Source organism: Nothoprocta perdicaria, unplaced genomic scaffold, assembly GCF_003342845.1.
Source record: "Nothoprocta perdicaria isolate Ctin4 unplaced genomic scaffold, notPer1 scaffold_2, whole genome shotgun sequence".
NCBI lineage: Eukaryota > Metazoa > Chordata > Aves > Tinamiformes > Tinamidae > Nothoprocta > Nothoprocta perdicaria.
Window position 1 is genome coordinate 8,162,844 of NW_020455204.1, and position 8,705 is coordinate 8,171,548.

An 8,705-nucleotide genomic window follows, 5' to 3' on the forward strand; every position below is an offset into this window, starting at 1 on the left:
GGTTTGTAATAAATTATGAATGTCTCGTCCAGTACTTTTTATCAAGAGGAAGGATTCACAGARCCGCAGAGGTGGGTGTGCGGATGCCCTTGCAGACCAGGGGAGCCGTTGTTGACGCGGAGCCGAGGTCGGCAGCGCTGTGTGCGCTCGCCTCCAACACCTGGAAACCAGGGGCTGGCAAGGACAAAATGGGACAGTTTCAATCTCCTTTTCACTCCTGTGGCACTTTGAGTGACTGATGTAAAATTTGATGTGAATCACAACTAGGAAAATATATTGCTCAAAACGTTCAACAGATTTTTTGGTGTCCTTCTGACCTTTTTCTGTCTTTCCAGCTCTTTTTCTACACTAGAACTACTCAGTACTTACTGCACGTTTTAAATTGACAGTATTTGTTTTCTTATATTGACATATTCTCCCAAGGGAAGGACGAGGGAAGTGTCCCGAATGGGCCGGTCCATGTCAGGGAATTTGGCACGGGTTTCCCACTGCTCCTACCAGGAACGTAGCTTTCCTGGTGGGAGCCCCAGGGTGAGATCCCAAACCTGCTGCTGGTTTGATGTGGTGCCGTTCCGACGTGCTCAGATCTGCTTCAAACACCACTCGGGTTGAAACACTAATTGCTGTAACTAGTCCCTCAATGCTCTTGCTCCTAAGTGTAGAGCTGGCCTAGCAAGAGCTGTGGCAGGAATTCTTAGTAAGCAAGTGAAAACTGGAAGCATTTATCAAAATGCTTTCAGGAACATGAAACTGTCCACTCCTCTTCCTCTTAGTTTGAGGAGAAATGGGTACAAATCAACGCYAGACACTTCTGGAAAGGCAAACTGGATGTGAAATAGTGATGGGGTACACAGAGGAGGTGCACAGGAGACCTTATCCAGATCCAAACGGGTGCTCCCTACATGTCCACCCGCACACCGAGCCGGTCATGGTCAGGAAGGGGCCTGCCCGGTGCAAGGAGCATCCGCGTGGACACAGCGGCGCCAGCTCCGCGGCTCCTCAGCCCCGTTATCCAACCCTTGGTTCTGCCCTTGCACATGAACTCACTCCACACGCRCCCGCTCCGACACACGGCTTTCCAGGATTTGGCAAAACACCTCCARTAAAAATAACAATAGGATAAAACAAACTGCTGGAGGACGGAGCTTGCTATTGAACCATATCGGATACCATCGCTGCCCACAACACCAGGAAAGCGGAGCCATTAATCCAGAAAGTCCCTTTCAATCCCGTCTCCCAATAATCCCTCCAAACAAATAAGCAAAACCCTAGGACCTGCCTGCCTTTTCTTCAGGAGCACTTTTTCTTCCTGGTTCTCAGGCCCTGAAACACAGCTGTGAACATTATTTGCATTGCCAGCCCTGCAAGGAAGGTTGTTTTTAAACAAAACTATCTTCCAATTAAAAATTCAGTTTGTGGCCTCCAACTAAATAATAGTACTCCTTTTAAATAAGGATATTATCATTTCCTTATGATGCTTTTCAAATATCTTCTCTTAAAATCAACAGGTAAAAGTTACATTAAAAAAAAGTATGAACAGAGGACTGGAAAAGCAGCCACATATTCCAGCATTGTTAGCCAGACACCGAAAATTACAGCTTGCTCACTGTTAAACTCACATATATTTGGACACATACTACCATGGTACATGCAGTGACTTGAGGTTTATACCAGGTAAGAGGAATAGGAATATAGCTCACAGTCTGCATTTCTGGCTCCTCACAGAACAGGAGAGTCCAAACATATTGTAGGTCTTTAGAGCTGCTCTTCGTGGATGACTAAAGATCTTTTTTTTTCCACAGTAAAAACAGAGGATACTGCCACAGCGTGTAATTTTGAGCTTCTACAGCTGCCTGTGGCCTTCCAGAGAGAGGAATCGGGGTGAACACGGCCTGTTTTCTGCTTGGGCCATGCACCGAGCTCCTTAATTAAATGGTACCCCTGGACTCCCTTGGGGATCAAGGGAGCAGTCTGGCACGGCAGGGCTCAGGGCTGCTTCAAGACGTGGTTCACCTGGCGGTAGCCGGTTCTCCACACCAGTCATTAGAGAGGGGGGTCCCCACGCTGGAAACCGCGCCTGCGGCCAGGCTCGTCACACCATGCAGGAGTTCATGTCACAGGGACGAGGGCAGTTTTTTTTACAGTTATTTCCCACTTGTCTTTGGCCAACTAGGAAACTCTACTGGGAGGCCAGARGGTGAAGCGAAACCGGAGCAAAGATTCACGCTGGGACCTGCCCCGACGGCTACGGGCAGGTTCAGCACCACAACCGAGCAGGCTCTCGGGAAGGAAGAGTGCCTGTCCTGGAGAAGATCCGCAGCCAACGCGAGAGCTGCAGGCACAAGGCTGAGCCGAGCTCCTCGCACCCCRCAGCAGTTGAATATTTGGTTGCATAAATCACGATCAGGTGGAGACTTCTTTTGAACATGGGCTGTTTTACTCGACAGCTAACAGAAAAAATAAACTAGCTTCTTGTTTCTCCTGAAAAGGCATTYGCAAAAAGGGAGGCCTCCTGGAGTACACTGGGCTTGGAAGCTACCAATAGTAAAGGAAAAGTAGAAAAGGCTCAAAAGCCACATAACAATGAGTAAATCCGACCTGGAAGAGCGGCCTACGGATCACATGGCATTCTCCTATTACTGCAAAATAATAATGGTCCATATGTCTTCCTATGAAGCTTTCTGCCAGTGGTCTCCCATCCTTGCAAATATTAATTTTGCCTCCCAGGCTGGAAGCATCTGCAGCTTCCTCTAACGTGGTAAAGCTCCGGGACAGGAAGGGCACCACGAGCCTCCTCCGGCGGAGCTGGGAACGCAACGCAGCCCCTCGCGCCCATGTTTGCACATTAACCCCCCAATCATCAGATGCCACTTATTTAACCTACTTATTTCACCTCCTCACAAGAACATTTTTGGTCCTTCTGCTTCTTTTCCAAGTGAACACATTTGGAGAGAGGTGTAATAATACYAGCAGCCCCAAAGGCCTTTAGAAGAGGTGGCCCCGGGTGGTGCGGCGAGCGGGATGACCGCAGTCTCCGTTAAACCTCTTGCCCCTTTATTACCTTGTCCACCATGAGCAGTGATTAGGGCAGGACCTGTTCCTTCCCAAATCCCAGAATTTCACAGTCTTCAAACAGCTGTTCTGCAGCGCCGAGCAGCACACGCTGTTGGCACGTCACACTAGCAGTGCCTAAAAGAAACTGCAGCTCCATTTTAAACGTATCACTTGCTGCTTCCAAAGTCACTCAGATTGCTAAAGGCAAAAAGCTCCTCCAAAAGCAGCTCCATGGAACCAAGCGAGCCCTTCCACAGCTCAGGTCACTCAGAAGTGTTTGTCAGTCCCCATCCCTGTTCCAGGGCTCCATTACTTTAGTAGGAGCTCTTCCCCTCTGCTCTCTTTTCGATACTTGCCTCTCTTGTCATCTTTTCTCCTCATTTTTAGTCCTTTCCCCTCCTTTCTTTAGAGTCATTTCCATTTCCTTTGAAATGTTTTGGCATTTAGTKCTGGCTTTATTCTTCCTCCTCCATCTGCTGCTCTTGTCTTGCTGAATCTCTTCTGGAGCCTTCGCTTGAGAGAAAGCAAGAGCCATGTTTCGGGCTTGCTGCCTTTTCCTCCTGAATTTCAGTTTGCCTCTCCTCTTCTTCATTAAGAACTTGGAATCTGACAATCCCTCTCTCCCTGGAAATGCATCTACCAGCTATAACGTCTCTTTACCAGTCCTGCAATAGCTGGTCCCACCCTGCRTCACATCTGCCGTTCTCTTTAAGTGCTGGTATCTCAGGAAAGGAATTGCTCAGTATTTGGCATTCCTCATATAAACTACAGACTAGAAGAGCAATACTCCAAGAAAGTCAAATCCCTGGTAGGTTTGACCGTCCGGCTCGATGGTCAGGGAATCTTCTGGCCGTGCAGCCTCACTCCTCTACCTACCAACCAATTCCAAAGAGAGTTTCCCCTTCCCTGAGCGTTTCCTTCTGCTTAAAATAGCCTCCCGCATCAGCTGCTTAATGCTTACAGCTTAACTGCCTACAACCTTGTCTTTACACAGACTAGCCCTGTGGAGTCTTCCCAATATATTCGACTTTGGGGCTCAAAGAGGTAACACTAAGACACATCTTCCAAGCCCGGTCRCTCCTCGGTCTCCGCATCCCAGTGGGATGGAGCTGCGGAATCCGTGCAGCTCTGAGCACCTCCGAGGCCAGGAAACAGCCAGTGCCTTCTTGGAAACACACAGCCACATCCACCTGTATACATTTCAACTAAAACACAGTGTCGTGCAAGTTAACTACACACTAAGGAAGATACACGGAAGAGAGCAGTGAAATTATTTTCTGTATGATTTTTATCTGCAGATTTCAAGGATCAAGTCTGACACAGTGAGTTTTCCTTGGGTTTGTTAGTAGCTGCTGTGTGTGTTTGTTATTGTACCTTTGCACTGGGAATGGKGCCTTGTAGAAGGTTTTGCTTTCACAAAGGCTGAAGGAAATAAGCACAAAAACTGGGAAAACAGAAACAAACAAAAAACCCAAATCTTGCAGCCAGCGGGATGGATTTTGCAAAGAGGGATAAGATTAAAATCACAGAAAATATAAATCGTACATTACAGTGAGGATGCCAATGCATAGAAGTAACACACAAAAATGAAGTGTTTATCAAGGATTCCAAAATAAAGCGAACAAGAACACTGACACATACCAGAGCTTACAAAAGCTCCAAAATGCCACGTCGTTACTTCTACCACAAGCCTCAGGCTCCAGAACAGAGCACAACAAAATCAGCTGGTTTTCAGTGTTGCTTTCTAATTTTCCCACCTCGACTCTCCTCCGCTCACGGGGGGTTCTCTACTCGGTGCCTCGTGTGCACCGGACTGCTACATGAACGGCACAACCAAAGCATCCGACACCTATTCCGGGGTCAAGGTTTTGCTTTTCTGTTAAATGTCTTAAACACAATGCATATTTCTTACCATCAAGAAGAGATGTACATACTTAACAAGAAAAATTCCACCAAAATGCTATCAGCTAAAGATGGAAAAGATACCGAGATGCATTTTGGCCTCTGCTTTCTCAAGTTTACAGTCTCCTTTTTTCCATTTGGAAATAGCTTATTCTTAYGGCTACAAGTGATGATATACACAGCAAGTGCACAAGCAAATTAAATGAAAACAGGGAAAATAATTCACTCAGTTAATGATTTGAAAGTTATTTACAAAGAGGAACAGATTTTCAGATAGAAGCCTGATTTATGATGACTGACCCTTTCAGCATTTTTTGAGAAATTATGTATTATAAAATTAATTCAGTGAAGAATAGCAGTGAAAATAGAAGCAATGAGACATCATCTAAATAAGCAGGCTCCTTTTACAGCAGTCTGAATAACTGCAGTTTGGTAAACACACCCCTGATAAAAACAACATATAACTCTTTGACATTCCTCTTTAGTTAGTTATTTCAAATTCTTTGCAAGTATTAATGAAGCAAGCCTCGCTCCTACAAAGCAGAGAGAATTATTGCCACATATAGAGAGCAAAAGGAAGCCGCAGGGACAACCCTCCAAAGCTGCGGAGCCGGAGCTGGGCAGAGGATACAGGTCTGACAGTGTCCAAGGAGAAGCCTCCTCTCCTCCAGATGAGAGCATTTCCTACGTGGCCAGCATGCAGAATTTACACAACATTTACACTTAGGTAAAACGTTAAATCAACGTTTGCACATTTAACTGTGGACTAGTAAACAAGCAACACATTTAAAAGTTTCATACAGGTAAACAAGGCCCAAACAAATTATTTTTTAAATAGCAAGTCTAACAGTTTATCCCTACTGAGGCACTCTTACGTTCTGCTCCAAGGTCTAATTACAAGCCCATTAAAATAACAAGTCATGTTAAAAATGCTAGCAGCTGCTGAAGGCTCATTTAAAACACTTTGTCAGGTTATGGCTAAATAAACATCAAGGTTTAGCACAGCAGTGACTGGAAATTGTGCCTTGTTACCTTTGTGGTCTTCTTGGGCCAGCTGACCACGGGGACCCCCGAAATGGCAAGATTTTGGTCATCGTCAGCGTGTTCCTTCAGAATGTTCTGTTGCAAATGAGAAGAAGCTTTATTAACCAGATCTATTTTTCCAGTGTGGGAATGTCAAGATCTATAGAACAGCAGGCCCAACCCCACAAAGATAAAGGCCAACAAGGCTTCAGTTATCCTAAGTTTGCTTCCAGCCTCCAAGCGACGCCGCGGGTCTCGCGCCTGCCCTCGAGATACAAGCAGTGAAGGTTGTTGCAAGGGTGACAGCACAACCCAACACGAACCGCGCCCGGTTCTACAGCCTCCTTGAGAAGCGGCGCAGTGTTTTTCTGCTAGTGTCAGTCTAACACCACTACTAAATCTTCCTTGAAGCCCTAGGTCCCTAAGCCCCGAACGAGGGCCACCACCGTCACCAGGTCCTTTCTCCAGCGTCAGAAACCCCGCTTTGCCACCACTATTCCTGCCATCAGGGGCACCTGCCTTTGGGCACAGAGCACCCCTCGTGTGCTGGGCCACGTCTGGGTAAGCCCAGGGATGGACCTGGACACCTGGACCAGGTCGGGAGCGAGCGGCCGGCAGAGCCCCTGCAACCTGAGTCGCTTCACGCGAGCTGAGGCCTCCAGGCCAYGGAGCCCTCCCGGAGAAAGGATCCGACTCTGGATACTTCGATGTTAAGGATAAAGATCAGCTTTTTCCCTGCTCTCAGCCCTGCCAAAGCTTCTTGCTCTGACACCCCGTCCTAGGCCTCTCCTGAGTGGGCTGCAGTGGCTGGTGCAGCTTCCACCACACTGAATCACGGCTGTTACTGGGGAACCCGGCACAGGGGTGGGGAAGAACGGCTCAGAAGGGGCGCGATGGGGAAAATCCTGCATTTCCCTCCTCTGCCTCTCTATGTACTAACYAACTCCGTAATAAAATTCCTAATCTGGGGTTTGGGTTGCTAAAAAAGAAAACAAATCAGCTTATTGCTCCCCAATTACACTGGTGCCTTGGGGGGAAAAAAAAAAAAAGGGCTTAATTAGACAACAACAACAGACATTAGATCCTCTCAGTCCCCAGTGCGGAGATTTAATAATTAGCGACCTCGCCTGCTATACAAATAGAGTTTAAAATACGCTGTTTTAATAGGAAACACCCTTGGAAGTGTGCAAAGAAATTCTTTTGTAATCATGCAGCTAAACCAGGGCCGGGACGGCGCTTTGTGCCTCAAAATGGGCCAGCGGCCCCGTTTCGGGCCAACCCATGTGCAGGTGTCCCCGGCACCTTCCCTCGCCGAGCCCAGCACCCTTTGGGTTCAGATCAGTTCCCCAGCTCGTGCTTTAATTAGAGATATTTTACTAATAGAGGCTACAACACCGGCACTGCACTCCTTCCGCAGGTAGGATCACACTGGTGTTTGTTCATGTCCTCTTTATATTCAGGCAGTTGTTACTGCATTAACTAAACCCAAAAGTTGGTTTTCAGACCCAAAACTGTAGATATCTTTTGTGGTTTTAAAAGGAAAGCCCAASTTCTCCAGAACAAGAAGGCAGCTTGAGACCCATATAAATAAATGACAAATTAAGCTCTCTGTACTTTGCTGCTCTTGAATTTGAAAGGTTGCAAGGCAGAAAACCTTAACATTTCCACTAAATACTGTCAGAGCCTCCATTCAACGGAAAGCAGAGGGGCTTGCAGGAATTTGGCAGGATCCTGAGAGTTTCTTGTTACAGTATGTATCACATAAAAGCATTACCCAAGAAGCAAGGCAGTCGATCATCTCCGCCAGCTGAGAGCGACGCATGTTCCAACAGCAGAACCACAACCAAACTACAGCCGCAGCGACTGTAGCATCAGGCATCCGTGCCCAACAGGCTGGCGGAGGCAAAGACCTGATCACCTGCTTAAAAATCATCATTATAAAGAAAAGCCAAGGGGCTCCAGGTTGACAAGAAGCCCTGTTGCTCACCCAGCACAAGGCTACCTGATTCCTTGCACCTCATGGCTGTGGTATGAAGGAAAGAGGCTGATTCCGGAGGTAAGAATCCAGTTTAGCCATTAATTTCACAGCAAGCAATGACTCCCCCAAGCTGCATTCGGCAGAGCAAGCTTTCTTCTGTCATCAGAATGAGGAGGGGGTAAGATTCTTGGCAAGAGAAGGGAGGAACATATTTCAGCAGATATCATCTGTCTTGCACAAGATTCTTCCGCTGCTGCCAAGGAGCTGCAGATATTGGACAAATTCGGCTCTTCCAGCTGAGTTTCCTCTGCCCTCGTGGGACTCTGGCCCCTCGGGAAGGGGCTTTGCCTTGGATCACAAGGTCTGTGGCATTTCTACGAGACACACGACAGTGATCGTGCAACCGTCTTCCTCAACAGCGCTGCAGGAATTGCCATCCCGCTGGTAGCACAGCAGAAATGTTGGAAAACCTTCAGCAGTGGCTGCATGCAAAGGCCCTTGGCAGAGTCCTCTGATGGGGGCTGCAAACTACACCAGGTGCTAGGATTAAATCCTCTGTCCCCCRTGCACAAATGCAGCCCGAGTGCATCTTCACCAGCCTGCCGCGCCGTTTGGCTGCTGAACGTGGAGCGGAGGAGCCCACAATGGAACATTTTCAATCCCCAAGACCACCATTTAAGAACAGTTATTCYTCAGTGATTTTCCTTTCTCTCCCATATCTTTTCACTGCGGGGACCTTCCCTGGATC

At 47.5% G+C, this 8,705-nt stretch overlaps 1 long non-coding RNA gene across 1 annotated transcript; it reads right to left on the minus strand.

Annotated features, from left to right (window-relative positions):
• Positions 1–5,039: 5,039 nt before the first annotated feature.
• LOC112945894 lies at positions 5,040–7,942 on the minus strand. The gene is made up of 3 exons (XR_003249095.1): positions 7,754–7,942; positions 5,989–6,075; positions 5,040–5,640 (listed from the first exon to the last, which is right to left on the minus strand). It is a non-coding gene; the product is annotated as an uncharacterized LOC112945894 (long non-coding RNA).
• Positions 7,943–8,705: the final 763 nt, after the last annotated feature.